At 38.9% G+C, this 25,600-nt stretch overlaps 1 long non-coding RNA gene across 1 annotated transcript; it reads right to left on the bottom strand.

The window, feature by feature from the left end:
* Positions 1–1,650: 1,650 nt before the first annotated feature.
* On the bottom strand, positions 1,651–25,600 carry LOC311430339. The gene is made up of 6 exons (XR_014688710.1): positions 25,496–25,600; positions 20,893–20,976; positions 16,251–16,438; positions 10,767–10,911; positions 9,229–9,332; positions 1,651–1,844 (listed from the first exon to the last, which is right to left on the bottom strand). It is a non-coding gene; the product is annotated as an uncharacterized lncRNA (long non-coding RNA).

Below are 25,600 nucleotides of genomic sequence, written 5' to 3'. Positions count from 1 at the left end.
CAGATTTTTCTACCCCAAGCCCATACAGCAAGTGTGTTTGAACCACAACTCTGTCACTCCTGCAAACTAGGCTCAAATGCCTACTGGTGTCTCCCAGTGAGGTGGTGAATGAGCCAAGAGATGGTCATGGCAGAAACGATTCAGGAGATTTTCAGACAAACAATAGGAAAGGCAAGGAGATTCCTTCCACATCCCATGTGCAACAGGAGTTTCCTAGTAATACTGGAGTTGCACCCAAGAGGCTGTTTCCTCCAGGAGATGCTGCTACACCAGTGAGGACAAACTCCCCAGATCCTTCTGCACGGAACCATAGATGTGTTTGGGGCTCCAACTTCACAAGAACCTGCCAGTCCTATTGCAGTAACAGTTTTCTTTCCCATCTCCATCATCCCAGGTTTGGGAAGGGAGGTCATGCTTGTATTTTGAGTTTGAACTACTTGTTCAAACTTGTTCATTAACTTTTAGACTGAAGTTGTCTTAAAAAAAAAAAAAAAAAAAAAAAAAAGTATTAATCATATAACAGTAATAATCTATTCCACTTAATCAATAGGTAAAATGCAGGTAAGGGATATTTAAGGCAATGCATTGCAAAATTCAAGCTATTCTTTGGCAGCTGAACAAAAACCTTCACGAGTAATTTTCACTGCAGAACTACCATAGTTACATCCCCTGTATCTGTGTTGCTCTATGACTTCAAGGTGCAAAACTGTGGTACTTTAAAATGTTTCAAAATGTGTTACTTTTGCCCATTTTTCTTGTAATAAATGAGCTTTGCTTTCAAAATAAAATACTTCTTAGAACAGTCAAGTAAAATTAGATGAGAAAATCTCATTCAGAATTAATTTCAGAGTAATCATGGTTAGCAGGATTTTACAAATATCTTTTGTTAATGTGTTTTCCTAGCCTAATAAATGGTACCTGTAAATTAACTGGGCAATCTTCTTTGAAATCTAAATGCCGTTAAGGCAAGAAGAATCGGCTTCTTTTTGGCAGAATATAAAGGACAACTAAAATATGCCCATGAATATTAAACACCTTCTCTCCTTTCAAGACTTGTTTTCATTCAGCTACCAGATTTCCTAATGAAATAGCTTTCCATTACCCTGTCCCAGTGTTTTCTAAATTAAACCATCTTAGTACCCAAACCAAATACACTTATTTCTGAAAATGCCACTGAGGAAAAAAAATTGACACATGGGAAGAAGAAAGCAATGAATTCAGAACTAGAAAATGAAGGCATTTCAATCAGCTGCTTGAATGCCAGTCAAACACCACCTTGGGTGATTTTTGTAACTTTTATTTGCCGTTTCTTACCTGTTTAAACCATGACTAAACGATCCTGTGCATTGATACCATTAGAAAAATAGTTTGTTGCACTAACAGAGGTCCAGTGGTCCAGTGATCTCTGGGTAGGTTATTCCAGACCTTAAGGCTTTCCCTTGAGATGAAGAATGATGTTTTAGGGAAAGACTGGAATTCACATTAAATACCTACTTGAGAGTCTTACCAGCCTGGAAACAAGACACTAAGCATCACTGAAAGGAATAGGATTTGGGCAGAATGTCTGTGTTCTTGCAAGCCAAACAAATTGAAGTTTGATTTTTTTTTAATTCCTTTTTCATTAACATCATTAACAAAACACAATTATAATTAAGATATCTGGGCAACTTTAATATAAGTAGGAAATAGTTGTCTTCTAGGAATATCAACAGAGGTAAATATATGTGGTATCATTGTGAAAGCAAGACTGCTCAAGAGACTTTTCTAAGTCAATGGTGTCAGATGTGAGATGTCTTCTTCTGGTTATGCTCTAGCATAGTCCTCAAAAAATGGTAGTTCAGATGCTGCCAGCAGTCATAGCCAAAGAAACCGCAACAATACCAATAGACCAGAAGGAAAAAAAAAAAAAGACAGCTGAGTTGGTGGCTACTGCTAAAATGTATGTCACACACTGGTAAGCTGCATTAACTGCAAGATTTGTTAAGACTTTGTGCCCACAAAAATCCAGATTATACTTCAAGTGTATCACACAGCTGAAAATATTGAATTCAGAGGAATCTTCCTCTTCCATGGCTCCAGGCTAAAGTTAGAAAAAGCCACATATGGCCCAGCAGCACAGTCTCTGGATCCCTCACCAACCTACAGTCTGGTGTCTCTTCACTGAGAAAAAGGACCATTGTAATGTGATTTTATAGACTGGAAAGGAGGAGGTGGCAGACAACATCCACTGCAGGTAACCAGGTGTCTGAATATCACACTGGTAGTGTGGTCACAGCTCAGCTCTCTAGTGATAAGGAAAGACGAGGGCATTTGGAGTTAATTCTCCCAGGACAGATGCCTCTGGGGATCCCCTTCTCCCTCCATGCATGGGAGGGCAACCCAGCTGCAAGTGCTGCATTTCAGACATTTAAGTATAAAAGAGATGATTCCCTCTCTGAGTGACTTAATATCCAAGAGCATACAGAAAGTCCAGGACTGAATAGGAACAAGCCTGAAAATTGAGTGCCAGTCCAGTGCTTTTGTGTACAGACAACATGATTCTCACACAGAAAGAAAAGCTCATTCTATTGAGAGACCTTATTGTACAACAAACCCATGTGAGGCAGTTATCTGGTGTGTAATCAGGACTGAAATGCTAGAGATGAACAAAAAGGCTTTCTTTGAAGGGAAGAACAAAGTGATGTCTATCTTGTCTGTGGCTGTTGCTTCCCTTGACAGCCATGGCCAGGCTTCTCTGTCCTGTTAGAAATGAGTCAGGCCATTTATTTTCATCTTATCTCAAAGTATCTGAGGCAATGTGAGAAGAAGGAAATAATAAATCCAGATCTGATTAGTGGAAATTTCATTTGATGGGTCCCTTCCTAGGTGAACAAAGAATTCAGCCTATTAAAAGATATTAATCAGAAAGACAGTATAAAACAGGACAAAGACAGAAACTGAGTAGAACTAAAAAAAAAAAAAAAAAAGGACAAAAACCCCCACAGCAGTAAAACATTGCTATTAAACCTCTAAGCTTTCCCATGTAAACAGCTGAAACTAAATTTAATTTTGTTTACTACAATGGGATGAAAAATCTTTTTCTTCCTTCAAAGCTATGAATTCTCACTTTCTAGATATGAATCACTCTGTTTCATTAACAAAAAATGGACTGTTGCCATCTTAGTTGTAGCCAAGAGTGTTTTCAGTAACCATAAATAACAGGATAAGTTGACTTGTAGGGAAATGTGATATGCTCAAAATTTCTAAATTATAAACAGAAAAGAGAAAGTATACTGTAGTGACATAACTGAACTCAATGGTACCACTCTAAACAAAGCTCAGAACTGTGCATTTTAAATACGTAATATTTCAGCTGAAAATTAAATCCACTAGCTTCTCAAGAAGCTGAGACATGGATGGCCACAGCTCCTGGGCACAGGTATCAGAACAAAATGGGCAGGAGTCAGATGAGAAGAGGCTGAATTCACTTTGAGCAGCAGGATAAAAGCAGTCACCAGAAAACAAAGAGAGAAGCATCTGCACATGGGCTGGTGGGCTGGTCTTGGCCAGTCAGTTCATACCAGTGTTTATAGCAGGTTGCAGCCCATTATTTACCCACTGCGGGCTGCAGCTTGTAATGACAGCTGTATACTTCATGCGACTGCATTGTGCATTGCCAGCAAAGTGCTTTGCATTACAGCCTCTCTCGGTATTCACCTTGACAAAAGACCATTTTCTGCCTTCTAAAGAGGTCTGGGTTTGGAACCGTGTCCCACAGAAGGTTAGAGAACATAAGTGCTTTTAAAGAGCATTTTCCTTAACCTATTCTGTATCCAGGACCAAATCACCAATGTTCAGGAGCCACCCTCTACCCTCTACCCATGTTCCTTCACATGTATTGCCTGAGTGCAACACCTGCAGTCTGCGCACAGCCAGGTCAGGAAAAAAAACACCATGGAGGGGCTGAGGAGCACTCCAGGGCATCCCACCTGCTCTATGCATGAGGTCTATGATGCCTTTCATAGAATCACAGAATGGCTTGGGTTAGAAGGGACTTTAATGATCATTCAGTTTCAACCCCCCTGCCATGGGCAGGGACACCTCCCACCAGACCAGCTTGCCCAAAGCCTCATCCAGCCTGGCCTTGAGCACCTCCAGGGATGAGGCATCCACAGCTTCTCCAGGCAACCTCTCCCAGTGCCTCACCACCCTCTGAGTGAAGAATTTCCTCCTTGGAAAACCTGGGACGGTTGCTGGTGGCTGTTGCTTGGGGCTGTGCATGGCTCCATGTGGGGGCAGCTGGCTACTGTCAGCAGGGCCCTGGCACACATCCCACCTCTTTCCAGCAGTACCCAGCAAGAGGGAAAGTCCCAGGCTCAGACCTGCTATTGCCAGCCAGGACTCACCCCAACACCAGCAGAAAAATGTCTGCTTCACAAAGTATAGCCATGGTGTTTTGTGACCCAGCAAGTCTTTCCTATCTTTTTCTACATTCATTTACAACTAGTGTTCACATTCCTGCTTTTCTGATGATATTTTGCTCACATTATGACATGCAACATTCATACTGCTCTGGAAGAAAATGTATGGGAAGGAACATTAATTTATTTTGAAGGGTCAACCTCACCCACAAAGTTTCGAACATTTTTAATTTCTGGCTTGATTTACGTAGATGCAAAATTACTCAAGATGCCAGAACTACACAATACAAACAGCAGCTGCACATAGTCTGTGGAGACTTCATTAAACACTAATGAAAGTGGGCAAACCAGAGAATATGCATCACAATTTTTGCAAGTAAGAAAAGCACTTAGAGGAAAGACTGATAACAAAACACAAGTACTCCACTTGATATTTGAGTTAATTTCTTAGAGAAGCTTTTGAGACAGAGTAAACATAACCTCTGGGTATTATTTTTGCAATATAATCACTCCCGTATTAAAGCTTTTTGGATGACAATTTATACTAACTATAAAAGTGAACTGTGGTGAGGAAAGGTAAAAGGCAAAGCAATGCAAGGCAAGGAAAGGCAAGGAAAGGACAGGGATCTGATACACTGTGAAACAAGTGCAGTTATTACTCTTAGTCCATAAGAAATTAAAAGAGAAGTAGAATCATAAGATCTATAAGGAGATAATTGTGACTCTCTAATATGCATGCCTTTTGTGCCTTCTCAAGGCTGTCATCCCACATATATAACTAAAACTGTCCCTATGCCCTTTCTCTTAGCTGAGATACATTTTCATATCAAATCACAGCTCCCTGACTCAGGCCAGTTCTGTACTGCTGAAATCATCTGGGTTACTCAAGGAGAAAATGCTTTAGACTCTGGCAAATTTTCAGCAAATTTTCTCTACTTGAAAATGCATGAGGTTTGGTTCAAGAGATGGGAAATAGTCTGGACCAACTTTTATTTTCTGGAAATGAGTTTACTTATCCGTAGTTAAAAAAGGTAAGTCATCTCTTTCCTCCCTCGGATGATAAGCTTTAGAATGTGGTGAAAGTCAACTGCATAGCCACTAATGGCAGCATAATTAAATCTACTTTTAGTAGGAGGTGGCAGACAAATGCATAGTATACAAAGTAGAGGCAGGCAAGAAATAAATTTAAATAGAGCACAAATTATTTCTTACTGCTTCATTCATGTGTTACCATAAGAACAGTTTTGTTTGTTTGTTTGTTTGTTTGTTTTTCTTTTAGCATTTTTTTTCCCAAAGCAGAAAATATCAGTAGAGTGCAGACCATGTAGATTTGCTTCTCTACAATAATTTCTGTGCTCTGGAGTGTGCTTGAGTATGTGCTACGTGAACCGTGCTTCAAATCTGCCCATGGAGTCTGATACCACACAGGAACTGAAGCAGAGCTGTGCTTCCAATGAAGTCCTAATATGGGAATTTTATTATTGTAGTTAAAATGTAAATATATTCCATAACAAGCAGGCCTGTTAGCTTCTTGGCCAAGAATTCCTTGGGTGAGCAGTTGAATGATGACTTTATTTACAGCAGAAAATTAATTCTATTTTCCTCCCCTGTTCTTCTGGACTTTTCACTGGCAAGGCACAGGGAAACTCTAAATTCGACAGAAAATCAGATTTTGTCAGCTGCAGAAAATACCTCATGATCTTTTTTTCAGTATTAAGTTCTCTGTCACTTGGGAAAATGTCTTCCCCTTTTCTAAAACGTTTAGCCAGAAATTGCTACACAAGGACATTTTCCTTATTAGAGTGCAACAATCCTCAGAGAATTTTAATCACCAAGTCCTGTATTAGCAAGCTCTATTCTAGTGTTAACTTCATCCTCTGCAACAAAAATGCTCTGTGCACTCCTGGGAGCAGGAAGAAATGGTTGAATTCAGCCTAATTGTAGTCTGTAAATGCAGTGCCTAGCCTTTTTCAATTGTGGGTCTTAATAGGTGAATGTACTGAACAGCTAGGTGTAAAAGACACTAAGCTGTAGCTAAATCCTCACCCAACACCAGTGAAATTTATAGGGAAAGGGAGAATGAAAAAAATAATATAAAAAATCAGTGAAGCATCAGCAAGACAAATAGTAAAGTGGGGAGGATGCTGCTACAGAGAGCACTCACATGGTACTAATCCATGGAACTGTTCCTGCAAGCAGAGTTGAGAAATGTTGATGGTACACACAGTTTTGTTAGAGTCCAACTACAGGATTCATATTTGCACGAGCAAATCCCTGCACACACAGCCATGGACATGACTGCTGTGCCTGAGGGAGGAACTCATAAAAGAGGGTGAAATCTGAAGACTATAATGTCTCCTAAGAGTGGGTTTCAGGGGAAATTTAGGGACTCAAGATTAAGAAAGTGCTGCAGAAATCTGTTTATCCAGCAATCACTTGGATATATTTGCATATTCAGTAGTAAAACTCTTGGGGCCCTTGGGAACGTATAGAAACAAGCAGTCTACTCAGGCTGGTGCTAGATCCTGCTGAAGGTCTCCTGTGATGGGGAGAAGAATTGGACAGTCACCAAGCTCCAACTCATTACCAGGAGATCTGTGTCCAGTAAATGCCTTTTAAAATGCCTGAAGGCACTTTAAATGGCTCAAGCCACAGCTGCCACAGCGTCCTTCATTCAGATGTGTCCTTGGAGGTAGGCCCCACTCTCCATAGTATCCTGGTGGTTACGGGATACACTATGCATGTGTGGAGCCTCAGGTTAATTCCTTTCTCAGCCCCAAAGCCTCATGCCCAAGGGAGAGCCTCAAAAAGCCAGAGTGTGTATGTTGGATGGGAAACTCTTGTCATGCCTCTTGGTGAAACTGGAGCACAGGCGAAGGTACAAGATTCATCAAGACTCTGTGGCAAACTCTATTCTTCTCCTATTCCTGCCAGGTACAAGGTGTTATTCCCATTGACCTTTTCTCAATAACTGTTTTTGCAGATGTAAAACTAATTAACATTTATTAGGAACCTGAATACCAGCTATAACTTACTGATCTTTGCTTTAACCCTCTCTGGCTGAGGAGGAAATGGAGCAAGGGGTTTTGTGCTACTTGTTTTCTACTCTAACCTGCAGGAAACTACACACAATCAGTCAGACCTTCCACACTTCAGGAAGGTCTCTGTGAGCAGGACCCAAGCATTTACAACTCCAAGGCTAAATGCTTGAGTAAGGTGACTCCAGGAGGAGAGCGATCAAGTATCACCCCATATTTTGCAGTTTCCTTAGTAGCTCTCTGCTAAGAAAGTGAGACCCTTGAAGGAGCACAATGCTCACCAAGGACTGGTGGAAAGGCCTAGACATCTAAAGTCCATTGCAGGATCCTGCTGAAGCCAGGCACTGCAACTCTGGACTCAAGACATATGCAAAATATGTAGGTGTTCTTTGTACAGATAAGAAAGAAGAGGTATCACAGGGTAGAGAAGACAGAGTAGCTATTAGGAAAGGGGTGGTAGAAACCTCAAGTTGTAGATCCAGCACAGGTGGGATATTGAGCACTATTTGTTGAAAGAGGAAATTACAGGTGAGGCTAAAGGTGAGAGAGAAGACATTTTCTCTAACATTCATGCTATGTTTTGGGAATTCAAAGAGCATTTTTGCCCTGGAAGGGAAGGTCTTTAAATGAAGTTGGTTGAATGTCCATCTCCTCTTGAAGAAAACTGGATGAACCACAGAGCTGTGGAGGAAGATGCAAGGAGAAAACTTCTCACAAGAGCATTGTTCAAAATCTGTGGAATACATGATAGTAAATGTGATATTGCTCATGATTTTTAAAAAAAAGTAAGGCATGCCTCTTATCATCTGTTCTCCAAGCACACAGAACCACTCATATTTTAGAAGCATTCATGAGAGCAATAAGTTTCAAAACCCTGAGTAAATTTTGTTCAGCTGACCACATTGAAAAGTTCTTTTTTTAAGGAGACCTTTAGGTAGAACCCATGATACTCACACTGAAATATATTTAAGCAAGTTTAAAATCCCTGGTACCTCCACCTGGTTTTGTTCATTGTATTATTCTTTTAAGTTGTACTCATACAGAAACATGCAGAATAGTCCAGATCCATTCTAGTTCAGCATTTGTTATTGCAGAAACAAGCAGGGTTTTGCCCAGGTCATAAAGAAAGCTTGAGTGTGATAATCAACGGATGGTTCAGGACATGTGGTCGGATTTTAAGAGGAAAAAGGTAAGACCTAGGTTCAAGCCTTGCTCCTCACAATGTTGAGCATAGACAGTACCTGTGGCCTGTGGAAGGATCATCTCTGCTTAATCACACTGACATCCTCATAAAAACCTGGAGTTTTAGAAAAGCAGGAGACAACAAGAAAAGGAAGTACTATTTTATTGCTGAAGCTAAACAATTCTCTTTGCCACCAAAGCTTCAGCCTGTACACTTGTTCACCTTGTTTATCTTTCTTACCACCTCAAAGACCAGAACAACACTACTGTCTCCAGAAAAATCACCTCGGGGACAGCACCAAAGAAAAACTGTTTAAGTCTGCCTTTTATACCTCATTTTATTTATATTACATATTGTTTTCCAAGCATTTCTTAATCTTATTGATTAAAACATTAGGGTATCTAATTATTATTGGCAACACAAATCACTCTGTTATATCAAACTTACATCAATACTTATTATTATGTTACTAACGGTTATACTATTATTATTACAATTTAACCTTGTACTCTAATTAATCAAAAACAATTTGAGCAAACAACACAAATAATGTAACTCAACATTTCTTTGTTTTCCTTTCTCATAAGCAAATAAGATCATTATTCACCTTCTGGGTAATGAAACTGCTTTTACGTATCCATAACATCCAAAGTTCATCCTCCTTATTTAAAGTAAACTTCTCAGAACTTCATCTGCATGAAATTATTCAGACTGAACTGCAGGGAAACAAATTTGGGATTATACTGAGAAATTTAGTCAATGCATACTTTGTTTATCCTATACCAATATCTAATTCTACTGATAGAACTGTTCTCAGTCTGCTGCATCCCCTTTTCACAGGCAAAATCTAGTATTCAAATATACCCCAAAACTCTGTATGGCTTGCTAATACAGAAAGGAAGAGGGAGGAGTGAGACAGAAGAAAAGGGAAGGGAAGGGAAGGGAAGGGAAGGGAAGGGAAGGGAAGGGAAGGGAAGGGAAGGGAAGGGAAGGGAAGGGAAGGGAAGGGAAGGGAAGGGAAGGGAAGGGAAGGGAAGGGAAGGGAAGGGAAGGGAAGGGAAGGGAAGGGAAGGGAAGGGAAGGGAAGGGAAGGGAAGGGAAGGGAAGGGAAGGGAAGGGAAGGGAAGGGAAGGGAAGGGAAGGGAAGGGAAGGGAAGGGAAGGGAAGGGAAGGGAGAGAGAATGATGACATGGAAACTAGACAGCATATTCTGAGTCTAGGTCACCTAGTCCACGGGAGGATTGCTCTTGAAAAGTTTATGGGGCACGCTATGTGAAATAGACAAGGCATCATCTATTTTCCCTGATCATTAGCTGCTTTTTAACCACACAGAATAAATGTCAGGCTAGACTCTGTTTACTAAATACCATTTGGGGTCTGTATGAGAATAAAATTGTCAGGGAATCTAATTTTCTTTTTGTGCATGTTATAGAATGTACTGCAGTTGTACATAGTCTTTGTGCGTATAGGTTGAAGGTAACCTATAGAATATACTCTGACCCATGTTGTTAAAATATTCTATGTGGGCGTAGGGACAACAAAAATTATAGGTGAAATGAAGTGTAGACTTCCCCACAAAAGGTTCCTGTTCCTTGTAAATATATGTTTCTTTGTCTTTTTAAAAGAACAGAAAATAATCATCCTCAATTAAATTTTTTTTTTCTTTCAAATATAATTTCTGATTTGCCCTTATCATTGTTATAATCAATAATTACAATATGATTATCACCCGTTTTTATGTCATTAAACAGTAAGTTATTTTGAACATTAAGAGTATAAATTCATTCCCTATAACAACCTTAATTTATACATTAGATTGATATTCCCCTCCATTTGCATATCCTAAAGCATGCACTCCCCACACATACATTTGCATCATGTTTTTTATCTACCCAGGTTCCATAAGGAACCCCCAAACTTTTTTTTTTTTTTTTGTTTTTTTTGTTTTTTTGTTTAATGCTCAACACATCTATCTTGGTCTCTCCTCCTCACTGTCCTCCCAAATCATTTAACAATGGTGACACTTTTCCAATCTGTCACAGTGAACTCAAGGTTGCCTGTAAGTCACGGCTGTGAGCAGCCCTCTTGACCAGATGTGCTGTGAGCTGGGTGCTGTTCTTAAAAATTTGATGGTGTGAGGAGCACCTAACTGCAAAAGGCAGACGGGCACCATGTGGCACCCACTCGCACCTCTGCTTCTGTATTTTCATTGGATGGGGGAAAAAAAGCCAGACATTTAAAGGTTTCCTCTTGTATTGTTGGGCACTTAACCTTTTTGAAAAGTTGCTGCCTAGAAAAAAAATAAATTACACTTGGTGAATACTAGAGGCACAAAGAGTTTTATTATACATGATTACTATCAGCAATGATGGGTTTAAGATGATATTGTACGTGTATTTTCATAGATTACATTTCAGCAGGCTGGTATTCCCAATATCCTGTGTTGCTTAGATAAGAGAGCCAGTCAAAGGATGAATGTGATTAATTTCCAGGAAACCATGTTTTCCTTTCTTAATTATTATGTAGTTACATTCTATTTTATGTATTTCAAATAGCAAATAAGAGCATTGAGTCAATACCAAGGTAACCATGGCCTAGAAACTTATTAACATACACCTAATACTGAATGGTTTACTAGGCTAGAGAGAAATTTTGAGAGCATTTCAACTCCTCCTGTGTCTGTGTCATCAGATACTAGGTCCTGCATAGCCATAGTCTACTTTAAAATACTCTTCAGCTGAAATACACAGAGGGATTGCCATTCATGTTAATTGATGCACTGTTAAAAGTTGGATATTGTCGGCACTGCTTCTTTTGCACTATCTGCTTGCTTTTTCCAAGCTAAACATTTTTAATTTATATATTTAAGCTTTGTTGAAATGCTCTAAAGTGGTCCTACCATGACTTCACATGTTCCAAACCAAACCAAACCAATCCAAGCCAAAACAATCCAAACCAAACCAAACTAAACCAGTCCAAACCAAACCAAAACCACAACAGTCATTGTGGCTATAATTTAAGCATATCCTATCTTGTATATATGCTATGTTTATATACATTCAATGGAAACTAAAAGAAATAAGGTGGAGAAGTATAAAACATGAAAACTTCTAAATACATACTTTTTAATTTTTTATTTTTTTGTGCATAACAGCACAGCTGTCACTTAGAAAATGTGTCTGTGTGGAGCAGTAAAGGAGCAGGAGGAAAACCTGGTTGTGCAGCTTCATTTTCCAGACTCTAGAGGGATGTTGCCCAGGGCTGGCAGTGTTTGCATCCCTCTGCCATCACTTCTCTGCCACCATCAGCAGGCGGGGAGGGACATGAAATCCAGTGGAGCAAGCAGGCAGCTTGAAGGTAAGGGTGCTGTGTAAGGGCTGCTTAAGCTGGGCAGGATTTTGCCCCGCAGTAGTTGCTGGGCAGCTGAGAGGGGTCCCTGGGCCTCCAGGGCAGGGCAGGAAGCTCTGACAGAGACAGGTGGTGAGGGAAGCAAGGTGATGGTGGGTCCTTCCAGAGCCTCCACATGGAAAAGCATTTTTATTCTGATGCTTTTCTCCTAAAATATGTTTTGCTCTAAGGAAGATCTTCAGTCACCAGTTACGACTTCTCTTGCAGCCAGAGAGAATGAAATTACCAAATGGAAGCCTAAATCAGATTCATCCTGATAACCATGTTTTATCCCAGGGAACTGCACCCTCAGAGCCTATTCACAGGGTGACCAGATCAGGTAATGCTGTTCTCAGAAAAAAATGTGATAGCTGAGGGGCAAAGACCATTGGGGTGTGCTAAAGAGGAAGCACTGGAAGTGATCACCTGCAAATTATAGCAATTAAGCTTGGGGATATGAGGAAACCCTATTTTGAAGAGTTTGAAGATGAACTTCTCATTGTCTGTGACTGCCAGAAAGGCTCCTGAGGGGAAGAGGCCTATCCATTTTACTTCTCCCAGCTAAATGGCCATATCAGTGTTCAGTCACTGGCTCAGAACGGAAACCCGGGCAGCCATTGTGGCAACTCTGCCAAGGAAAAGTGTGTTGGGGCTGTGTCATCTTGCCCTTGAGCCTCCAAGGCTGACCAGCCAGAGCAACCAAGAGAAATACAAAACCCCTTTCATGCTATGAAGCTGGTGGGTGAGCTTTGTGTCAGACATCCAGGAGCATCTCTACAGCACATGGCTCTCTCCCTCTTCTTACTGGGTCCCTGTATTTCCAGCCCAGCTTAGGTCTCTTTTTCCAGCCACACACTAAAAACACCCTTATTGTCTCAACTAGGCTGTGAAAGAACCACAGTTTAGGTTTAAGTGCCTGTGATGCCCCATTGCCAAGCCTCCAATAACCTCCAAAATTCTCAGAGGAAAACTAAGACATGACATGTTTCTGGTACGACTGAGTTGTCTTTATGCACCAGAAAGGGCACCAACACCATTAACATGAATGATGAAATGCCTTTACAAATCATTTTGTAAAACAATATTCACAAAACAAAGTGTGCTAACAAAACTACTCCAAACTGTGCTAAAATGACTCTCAGTGAGTGTTGTGGACATATATGGTCCACGAAACCACTTACAAGCTAAGCCTCTCTTAGCCCCATCAACAACAGATGGGTTTAAACAAAGCAGTCATTTATCTTGATTTTTACAGCCTTGGCAATCCAACGTAACTGCTGATGTCCACCGTGTCTGCAGCCCTCACTGGGAAAGATTAATAGGCCTCGTCAGATGCAAAGCAAAAACTTGTTCTTTCAAGACCTAATTATTTTGTTTAATTGTAAGCTTTCTATGGAATTTACTCTTAAAATCATAAAGAAATACCATGTAAAGTTCAGATCATTGTAATTTCAGCAGGTGAAAGTAAAATATAAAGCAAGAACTCAAGAAGTTGCCCTTCAGCAAGTAGGCAGAGATCTCAGTGACATTTTCAGCAGCTTGAAATAGGTGTTTTTGAAGCTTTAAAGGAACCGAATCCAGCCTGTGCTCCTAAACGTTATCACATTCAAGGGGGCACAGGTTTGCTCTGCAGTGCACAAAAGGTGCTCACTAGCCTGAAGCTGTGTTGATCTCAAGCATTCCATTAATAAATCACTTTATGAATAAATCACTGCATGTACAGCACACAAGAGACATCTTAAACTAGCAGGAGAATGAACAAACTGATCTAGCTGTTTTCCAGCTCTGAATTTATAGAATACCTAAATGATATAGTCTTCCTACATACTGATAATCAACTTAACTTTCTGTAACAGTTTTCTTCCTGGGATCACGGCATGCCACTTGCACACAGGAATAGGGTTCCCACTAGACTGAATAGGTCTATTTTCAGAGTTTTGGATTATTATTTTTTTTTGTGTGTGTGAAATTAACAGTAGCAGTAACCGTTAAGAGTTTTTTAGAAAACACCACAGCAACAAAACATCAGACAGTAATGTGACCCTGTCCAGTGAAAATTTGATTGAGTGTTTTCTGCTCTATCAACTTCACTTACTGCAGGGAAGGCAGAGAGGGTTAAGGCAATCTTAGGAACACAATCAATATTTCATTTCCTTGCAGCTAAATAACAGCCAAGATAAACACTTCTGATTAAGATGTTTATAGGACTGGTGCTTTTTTGCTTTACAAGCATATATTGAGGAATCCTCCCAAACTCCTGTGGGAATACTTACATATATTTGAATCATTTTATAGGCAGCATTGAAATACAGGAAGAAAGCCTGACATTAGGATTTCATCCACCTTTTGACATCTAAAAAAAATCTGGACAAAATTTCACTGAAGCCAGCTAAGTTTTCAGCAAGTATTTAACTGGATCTCAAATACTTTCATATTTGTTTTATAACAAACAGTGCATACAAAATTCATGATCCTTTTCAGAAAACAAGTGGAATTCTTGTGGAAATGTTGGGACTAGAATTGAGAAAATTCTGGTTTTTAGTCCGTATTTTAAGTTTCTGTCATAGACAATGGATTCTAACATATTTTTATATGCTACACAGCTAAAGAAATATGCAACAAGCCCCAAACTGGTTTTAGAAGTGGGTGGTATGCATAATGTTAATTGCTAATTATAGTGTGTTTGATGAGAATTAATTATTATTTTTTATTTATTTATTCATTTTATTCAACTAGCTCTAAATGGTTTGCATTAAGGGAAGGTCTACAGAGAACTGAAAACTAGATTATTCTTCAAGACACATCTGGCAGAAAAGGGAGCTGCGTTATTTAAAATCCTGAACCCTGACTACAAGATTCTGCTGCGTCATCTAGTAAATCTGATCCTCAGCTATCACATTTCTTCCAAACAGTGGAATTTAATTACAAAGGCTTATGAGTATATCATACACAATGATATAATCACAGATGGTAAGTCCATCAACAGCTTTATCTGAAAATTAACAACAGATAGTAAGGCACCCAGGGGAAAACAGCAGGCTTTTCGGTTTGCTGATGTATATGAGCTTTTCTAATACAACAAATGCTCTTCCATGATGTTAAACAATAACACAAATTGATTCAGGTCTGTGTAAATAATAATAGGTTATAGTCTTAGATGTTCCACATCTCATTGACAGTGTTTTCAAAGGGTTATTTAGCATTTACCTATACAGCGTTCCGAAAAACAATGAAAAACATGTAATTAAAAATTCCACCTACTGATACACTTAAAATATTAGTTTGTTTTAGTATTTATTTTTTAAAGGTCAATAATCTGAAAATTAATCTGGAAAATCTTTTCCCAGATAGGTTTGAAAAAAAACTCTGGTCCAGTATAAAGCAAAGGTGTTCGTTCTTCTGCATTATGATATGAATATTGGAGTTCAATGACAGAATTTTGCAGTAGTTTTATTCTGCTGTTAAAGGATATTTTAGATACTGCTGTTAAAGGATACTTTGTTTTAAAATAGTAGTACCACCTAATAGTAAGCCATCTCTTCTGGTATAAGCACAGGGTATAAAATATGCCATTTTAAAATCAAAAGGCTAATTTCAGTTTCAGTACCTTATGAAAGCCTTTGCAAATAAAACACCAAGAAATGTGATGCAAATAAAAATGTACCTTTCAATCCCAGAAAAGAAAGATCTCATCAATGATGTGAACTCTGTAAAATCACAGAAAAGGGGAACAGAAAAATGACATAATTCAAGAATTGGGAACACCCAGTAAAATTAATGGACAAGAGCTCTAATACAACCAAACGGAAGTATTTTTCCCCAAGTCACAAATCATTAAACTGGATAACTTAATTTAGAAACAATTTTGAAATCCAAAAATTTGCGTGAAGTCAAAAAGAATCAGATGATAAAAGAAAAAAAATATATCTGCCATCAGTAGAAACATGAGGATGCAGATAGAAACCGTGTTTCAGGGGGATTGTGAACTGCTGTGGAGCTTGGAGACTGCATGGGGATCTGTTGCCACTTTCTTAAAGCTTATATCTGTATGTTCATTGCAGTCCATTATACTAATGAAGCTAACAGATTGGAAGGACCACTGGTTTGACATAATTGGGTGGCACAGTTAATATGTGGTAAAAAAATGCACCAATGTTAAGTGGAATGACTTCAGATCATGGGCTAGCTGTTGCCAGCAGCTCATTCCTACTGTTTCTCTGCTAACAGTTTTGGAAAACTTACCTTCTCTCTTATGAATTGTATTTGTAGAGATATTTTTTGCAGATAATGTTGGTAAACAACTGAATATAGATCAAGTCCTTCCAAGGAGCAAGTCAGCCAGTGTGTTGACGTATCTGAAATATCCAAACTGGCTACAGAAAGGTGAGCCACTGGTGCAGACATCAGATCTTCAGAAAGATCTCCACAGCCTGCAAAATGATCAAAGAAAAACCTCTGTAGATTTACTGGAGATTTTCTGGGTTTCGTGGGTGCACAGGCTGCACACTGAGGTGAAGGAATGGAGGAACTGGATGGGCTGAGTATGAACTCTCAGCTGTGATTCACATTTGAGGTTAATGGCTGTGGCATTATTCCGTTGAGCTAGAAACCCAAAAGGACAGTAAAAAACATTGAATAGAATCCTTCTTTATGAAATTATCTGAAGTCTGCCTGTAAGAGTGATTGCCCTGGAAATCATCTGAGAAAAAAAAAAAAATATTTCAAAGAGATTAAATGCTGACATATTGCCAGGAGTGGAAATATTTAAGATGGAAGGAAATTATTGTACATATGTAAGGCATACTTCAGAGCAGGGAGAAATGGGAGAGGCTGTGGCAATAGACTACAAAGATCTCATAGAAATGGTAAGTCCAACAAAAGTAATCTCTCTTAGAAGTATATGATGGCAATTATTTTAGCACAGTGAAATGAACAATAAAAAGAAACACCTGACAAGGCAAATTACAATATTCTAAGTGTAAATTAGGCACTAGACCAGTAGATGTGCAATTAGGCAATAAAAAAATATCACAAGTGGATTTTTATATTAATTGTTTCTGTCCATCTGCAGTGGCTTAAATATCCCCTGTAGCTTAAAGGGAGGTCAATGACACTTGTTAATCTATTTCTTCTACTGGGGAGCTCTGTGGGTACCTCTATCTGTCAAGTATCTATCATCCCCCTGTAATGTAGCCAATACTGGACTAAGGGGTCACCTTCCCCTTTTCCTTTCCTGCAAGGTGACTACACTTGTGGTGATGGAGTGTGGAGCAACCCCAGAGTCAAGGTAAATCTTTCCAGAAGGCTATGGACCAGGTCCTCAGCACTTAAACCAACCAGGAACTGCCCCAGTTGAGTTTAGTTTCTGTGAAAGCCTGTTCCAGGAGATGGTCACTGTCTCCAAGGACAAGATTTCTTGTTAAAACTTTGAAAAACACAAACACCTACATACCCCAGAAGGCAGGGGAAGAAATAACTGCACAAAAATGGGACTTGCAAGGGAGGGTAGGTTTGTAACATACCTGAAACATGGTAAAGGCTTATATAAGTAATACTCAGTAAATCCACTCAAACCCCAAACATTTTCCTTTCTAACCTTAGTTCTGTTCTCAGGTGTAAGATCGGCCAAGAAGCACAACTGTTCATATGTCTGCACTCATACTCCTTCTTTAAATCTGTCTCGTAGTCTAAAGCTATCTTGTTTGGAACTCCCTACATGGACTTCTCTGGATGGGCTAAATCCCAAATAAGAGCATGTGCCAAGTACTTTGGGGTCTCTGACCCAAAATGCTTTGTAATATTTAAATTTTATTAACTATGGGTTGGAAAGATTGGTCAATTTTTAAAGTAGCACAAATGCAGCAAAAAATCATGTACTCATGCACATATATCACAGGTTGGATCAGATATTTCAGAGACAACATCTCAATTAGTAGTCCTCAGCAGTACCAGACAAATCCTTATTTAGATTGTGATTTTAATATGGTATGGGAATTAATAATACTACTCTGAAAGTATTCAGTGTTCACAAATACCATAATAGCTCCACAAAATAGAATGGAAAGAGAATTATAAATGAGAATTTGCAACAAATAAATGCAAATATGGAATCACTGTTCTCTTTTGTGGGCTCTGATTAGATGCTTACTTCAGGAAAGATGGCCAAACAATATTGCAGCCCATAAACAGAAAAGGTTAAATCAGCCTCTAGCTGAAGCTCTGGCCCATTAAACCTTTTTTGAGGCTGTGTAGTCCATGATTATGAGTAGAACTTAATGTATTTTTTTTAAAACTATCTTTAAAATGATAAACAAACTTGAAACACTGAGAAATGTAAGCTAATAATGTTTATCCTTAAAAAGCCTGATTGTGGAGGCAAATCACTTGATGTTATAAAAAAAATGTTCACTGCAAGTTTTTAATAGGTCTGTGGGTATTTAAAATCTAATTTAAAGGTGTCTTAATGTATTTTTTGTTCCTTCTTGCAAAATATTAATAAGAAACTACAGAACTGCTCAATTGCTTGAAAATACATAAGAACAAATGCAGACAATAAAATGCAGAAGATAAACTTCCAGTTTCCAAGCTTTCACTGAAAGGTAATACAAAAGATTTTATTTTACTTATTTCCTGAGGTCTAAACATGTTGCTTGTTCTTTTCTCATTACTTTCCCTTTCCTAGATAAATATGGTATTTCAGCCTCTCTCAGAAGGCGACGTTCCAGGAGCACAGGGACAACAGCTCTTCAAGCAGGCCTAAGAGTGGCATATTCTGTCACTCCGCTGCTGCTGCTAATCATACTGTATGATCAAGGCAATGACAATTCATCTGCCTTTATATCAAGTATTTGTATCATAACTCCCAACAAGTCTTTTTTCCACCTTTCTCCCTCCTTGATGTCATTTATTTCTATGCAATTTTCTCCTTATCCGTTTTCAAATTATTATTTTTATATGTAACATTGTCACTCCTGCAGAAATGGTACATTGCCAGAGTACTCTTGCAAACACCTGGCAAATGTAGTCAGTAATCTGACTGCTGCCCATAGAAATATAAGGTTATAAGACTCGTTTCAATCTTTGTTGACATCATAAAAGTGTTCTGTGCCTGTTATGTGGTGTAGAACCATTTTTGTTACCAATTGTCTCAACAGAAAAAATTGCATCAATCAGTATAGATTCATGGCAAAATCTTCACCTTCAGTTGTTCATATGGATTAATAATAGATATAGACCTGGCCAATTAAGGCCTCATCCTGCAAGCATTGTTGTAACACATAAATAATTTCATGGGAGACTAGGTAACTACCTCCATGTTCACAATGTCTCTCAGGACTCAGGCATCAGAAATCAGCAGAATTTCTTCACCTTTTCTTGCTCAATACATCTCTCCAAGGAAAGTTCTTCCTGCCTAGTTCATGCCAAAGTTGTGTATATTTGCAAAACTAACATAAAAGCGGATTTCCCCTTTTGGTATACATATTCAAGTGGTTTTAGATAAATGCTGCAGTGCTGCAAGTCCACTGGATAGCACTAGTTGGCTATCTTAATTTACCCTTCCCCACATGGTGCTAAAGAGCACACCTTTCAAACTCTGTCTTTTGCTTAAAAAATACAAGCAGAAGCGCTTGAAACCCATCTGTTGTTTCTCAGTTAAACCATATTGTTGAAAGCAAAGTGTCAAGAGCTTTATATGTTGTTGAAATCTAAAGAGGCATCAGCCCCATATATTTTCTTAGTGCAAGTACAAACACACACACACACACACACAAAAAAAAAAAAAAAAAAAAAAAAAAACAAACAAACAAAAAAAAAACATTCCCTGTCCTAAACGAGTTTACAATCAATGTAAGATATTTCAGACAAAAAATGATTGTACTAAACTCAGAGGAGAGTGCTGGTCCTATGATGCAAACATCCCAGTAAAGAAATAGGCTTTAATTACATAACTATCTTCTTACAGACACTTTATAAAATTTTATAAGGTTGTTTTGATGTAACTAAGGTACACAAGAGGTCTTGGTGTATGTAATTCTTTTTCTCATAACATACCCATACTCAAATAAAACAGTCTGTTTGAAACAATCCTTAATTTATTGCTTTATAGTTCTTCCAGTTAGTAAAGTTTTCCTTGACTTATACCATATTAATCCATATTTCCAGCTTCTTCCACACTGAGTTTCCCAATCTCAGTAATTAGTACCTCTGAGACATCTCTTCATTTTCCAGCTGAGTATTTTAGATACTGACTTAAATTTTCTTTTCAAAGTTTTAGAGCTTTTGTTCATTAATAATAAATGATAGACACAGAAGAGGAAGAAAGCATACTTAAAATATTATGTATAACATGGGGTCAAAACTTTCCAATTATTACTTTTCTGAGTTACCTTGAATTTTCATCTCTAAGTTGTAGTGCTTTAACTAATTTCTAGTAAATGTAGAAAGGTTTTTAAAAGCATCAGGTATAAGACTGAACATAAATGTTGTCAATATGCTCATAGAAATAGTATTTAAGTTCAAGAGAAAGTCTCAGATAGAGGGCATGAACTTGGATTTCTACTCAGTCAAGAAAGAGTTTGGCATGCTGTGTCCATTTGCAAAAACTTCCACCCACCTTGCATAAAGCTGGATAGAGCATTAAAAGTGAGGGCAAGGGAAATGAACATTTTGCACTGCAATCAGGCTGCTAGGAAAGCAGCTTTATTTTAAATTCCCTATACCAACAGAAAGGTGACTATACTATCAAAGATGTTTCCTAAAGCAGCACCAAGGCACAATTTTGATAAGAAATACAGAAAAAAATCAGGTAATTTAAAATAAAATTAAAGGTAAATTTATTCATAAATACACAGACAAATGTGATTTTCCTTGTGGAGGTACTTACTGAATATGGTCATCAGTTCTTAATACTACTGTTTTGTGATTTTTTTCAATGACTGTCAGAATTAGTACTTCTCAGTCTCTGAAACTGAAAAAAATATATTAAGCTTTAGCTGTCAAGCTTTGTAACTTAGTGCACAGAATACAAATTACTATCACCAAAGGAGTGTGTGTGTGTGGGGGGGGGGGAACAAGGAAAAAAAAACAGCCTTAATTATTCAGAGATTTAATATACTGAAGTATCATTAACATTCAGGACTCCATCTTAAAGTAATTAAAATGCAGGAAGACTTAAGGGAGTGGAGGTCATTGAGAAAAACACCTACACAGGTGCATGAAGAAGGAGGCTGGCTGGAAGAGAGAAGCAAGACATTATAAAGAGGAAGACTAATGCTTGTTGACTCACAGGTCCAAAAACATCCTCAGAAAGCTTTGATTAAGGACACATAAGATATTTACATGTTTTTATAAGGTGCATTTTATCTGAGTGCTTTGTAAATAAGCTTTCTGACACATCACGAGCACTTGGGGGCTCGTTTTCAGTATTGTGGTGTTTTGGTTGTTTATTTCATGTTATTTATTTATCTATTTATTTATTTATTCATTTATGTTTGTAGAAATCCCTTCTTTTAAAGCTCTCTGCATTGTGTTTAACCTTGAACAGTGTGTATGTTGCCTTAAGTACCTCAGAATCAAGGTTGTCTAACAGCGAACTGTGCTTGGTAGAGCTGGTTGACAACCAGGGTAAGCTATTAATGAAAAAATGGCTCTTTTGTGTGTGTTTGTGTATGTGTGTGTGTGTGCGCGCACGTTTGTTTTTCCCCCCAGGTAAAATCAGACAAGATACCTAACTCCTTTAGCTGAGGCACATGCAAAGGGGTGGCTTCATCTAATGCTTCCTCCTCTGGGAGGTCCTCTCAGACACAGGGGAAAGTCCTCAGCCACAGCCCCATTTCTGCAGTGGCTAACTCACAGGCCTTCTCCTAATTTAATCCAAATACTAAGCTTTTCTTTACAGGAACTCCCCACCCCCTGAAAAAGTCTCAGACATTATTCTCCATCCCCTTGATGCTGTTAAATTGATGATGACACTAGAGCAGGGCAGATTCACACCAACACACAGACCTCTAAGGGCATGAATGCTGTGGATTTCAACCTGATATCTTTTTTTTTGGTTGTTGTTGCTTTTTAACTGAATTTCAAATGCAGTTTACTCAGGACTAGAATGTCATTTTATGGTCCTCTGACTCTCATCAGTTGAAATGAACATTTGGATAAATGAGAAATTATTTTCTTGCAAGACTATTTTCCTGATATTAAAGCAATGTATTTTTTTCAGCTAAGAAAGCCAAAAAACATTAAGCAGCTTATGAGCCAGGGACAGAGTTAGTGTGCACATTTACCCCAACCTTGTATTACATGGTTTTGACGTCTGAAAGAACAATGTCAAGCAAAATGATCTGTACACAAAAAAGCTATTAATGACAGTCCCACAAAATCTACCATTGTTTTTCTCTACATTCAACCTGTTTCTGTTTTAGAAAGTATTGAAGTAGGTAAATCATCAGTATATAAAGAAAAAACAGTCTTCTGATTAAGATAGTTCATTTGCATTCCAATTTGAGTCTTGCTGCTGTTTTTTCTTGTGTCCTACTGCCTCAACTTAATTTGCCTGTTTCTCAATTTTCCCTTCTTTAAAATGGGGAGAGTCATAACTGTAGCCTATGTTTTGCCTTTTTGAACTGGATGTTTTCAAATCACAAGTATAAATCGGAAGCTGTTAGGGAGCTCTTCCTCTGAAAAACACTATGGATCCTCAATAGCTGAAAACTTAGGTTTCCTTGTTTAGCGTTCCCTATCTCCACAGCTGCTGGAGCTTTTTTCTTTTTTCTTTTTCTTTTATATATATATATATATATATATATATATATATATATATATATCAAATGTTTATATTTTGTTATTCAAAGTCTTCAAGTGAATTTTCAAGTGAATTGAATGTGAGCTTTAGATTTAAGCATCAAGCTCTGTATTCATTGCATGTAGCCAGGAGAGAAAACACTTAGCAAAACCTCACAGGATTTGCTCAGGTTCAGGAGAAGCAGCAGATTTTGTCAGGAGGCTGAAGATACCTAGGAAAGATGAAGTGCAGCAACAGGAAATGTTATGAGGTGTTGAAGGAAATTGTTAGGGTTAGTGCTGGAAAAGGCAGAAACTAGTGATGGTCTGAAAGAGGTCCCAGCAGGAAATGACTTCCTACTTCCCAAATTAACCCCATGGCACTCCTGAAAACCAGGCATTTGCCCATGACACACCATTGAGCAGCAGAGACAGGATACTGCCTTTATCTTCTCACAGAAGGGTTTCTGGGAGCCCAGGCAGTTTCTGAATTATCGTGTGCCAGCAGAGCAGATCTATTCTGTGATGTTGAAAAGGCCTCCCTTGTACAGTCTCACCACCAAAGAAGAGTGCCAGGTATTTGTAGCTTGTATTAATTTCTGTTGCAAGCACAACATAGCTAAAACCAACTAGTGAAATGGAACTTGAAAGTGTATGTCACCTAGATATGGGGGATCTAGGTGTGAAGGCTACTAAATCTGTCATTAGCTGGGGTCCCCCAGGAACCATGCCTGCACTGGTATGGGACTGTGCCCAGCCAGTTAACCTTGACTTTTAGAAACATAGCACCTCTCTATTCTTGCTCTTATGGACTTTTTATTGCAACAGACAGCACTTCTCACTAAGGAATTCACAACAGTCTGTTGTGGTTTTTTTTTTTGTTTTGTTTTGTTTTGTTTTAAACTAAAAAGTTACAAAGGAAAACTGCACCATCACCCCTGGTCTTTCTCTCTTGGAGCATCACAAGGACATATCAGCTTCCTACTGTTTTGTCAGTATCTGCATGTGAACTATAAGTAGAAATGTACAGAAGGCACTGAATCAAGTACCTGTCTAGGTACTCGGTATGGATTTAATGTTAGCATGTCAGTTATACAAACAACATACAGTGCTCCTTTTCCTTCCCCTACCACAGCACTGTCTCCAGAGGGATGGAGAATCAGCTAGATCACACAAAGGAGCAAAAGAGAAGCAAAGCTGCTTACTCAAGGGCTCACAGCCATCTGGGCATGAAATACGTTCAGCTTAATAAATTCAGATTGGTACCCCATGCAGCAACCTGTCTTCGAGTGTATGTGGGCAAACAAAAGGGTATGTTTTTCTATCAATGCTGGCTTTGTGTACCACGAAGGCTCAGCCCATGTGTTGCTGATACCACACTGTTGTGGTTTAACCCGGCCGGCAGCTAAACACCACGCAGCCGTTCGCTCACCCTCCCCCTCCCTCTCTGGGACGGCGGAGAGAAATGGAAAGTGAAGCCAGTGAGTTGAGATAGAGACAGTTTAATAAGTCAGGAAAATAATAATAACAATAATAACAATAATAACAATAATAACAATAATAACAATAATAACAATAATAACAATAATAATAATAATAATAATAATAATACAATGGTGATAATAGTACTACTACTAATAATATGTACAAACAAGTGATGCACAATGCAATTGCTCACCACCCGCTGACCGATGCCCAGCCTAACCCCGAGCAGTCCGGCCCCCTCCCCCGGCTAGCCACCCCTATATATTGTTCAGCATGACGTCAGATGGTATGGAATACCCCTTTGGCTAGTTTGGGTCACCTGTCCTGGGTCTGTCCCCTCCCAGCTCTTACTGCACCCCCAGCCTGCCTGTTGGCAGGACAGAGCAAAAGGCTGAGATGTCCTTGGCTTGGTATAAGCACTGCTCTGCAACAATTAAAACATCGGGGTGTTATCAGCACTCTTCTCATCCTAAGCCAAAACACAGCATTCCACCAGCTACTAGGAAGAAAATTCTGTTCTAACTGAAACCAGGACACACACGACAAATGCTGTGCAGTGACTTCCAACCTCAGCCAAGCCAGGTATTTCCCATGGCACTGCATTGCTCTGCAAGGGCACATCAGCTTGGACCTTGAAGCCACATAGCTGGAAATTACTGGGCTGGTGCCTCTAGCTCAGTCCAGCAGTGCAGCACAGGACAGCTGCTTTTGATCACCGGCTGGCTCCACGCAGCAGCAGTTCAAGTGTCTCTGTGCTGTGGTTGCCAGCACCCTCCTTACAAAGGTTACCACATTTGGTATTTGAAATACTCACTGTTACTCTGTCTTCCATGCTCTGATGTCAAGTGTGGTATTAGAAAATGCAAAACAAAACATGCGTTCAAAAGAGGATCCAAAAATATTGCTTCTCAGCCAAGGACAATTTTGAGCATGCAGTCTCAGTGAAATGCCCACGTTGGTTATTTTAGGGTTGTGTTCCTTTCTTAAATCCTTTACACTTCCATACAAAAAGCCTTTTTGCTAGTAGCCTCTGTTGCCAATTCTGCTGCAAGCTGGAACACGACCTTTACAAAAGATAAACAGAAGCAGAGCGAGAACTGCCAAGCAGTCCGGCAGCATTAATACCTCTCTATGAGATACAAACTTTAATGCTGATTTATGCAGTTGTAGATCAAAAGGAGATGTACCCACACTTAGACTATTCAAGTGTAGCAATTACTTACAGATCTCAAAATGGAGCTTTTCCTAAAGCCAAGCTGATATATCCTTTTCCTTGCTGTGAGGAAGCTTTGTTGAAGACAGCCAGGGTCATCTTGCAGAAAATGAGT

Source organism: Aythya ferina, assembly GCF_964211825.1.
Source record: "Aythya ferina genome assembly, chromosome: 1".
Lineage (NCBI taxonomy): Eukaryota > Metazoa > Chordata > Aves > Anseriformes > Anatidae > Aythya > Aythya ferina.
Note: the sequence above shows the minus strand (reverse complement) of the source record. Positions and strands in the feature narration are given on the sequence as shown.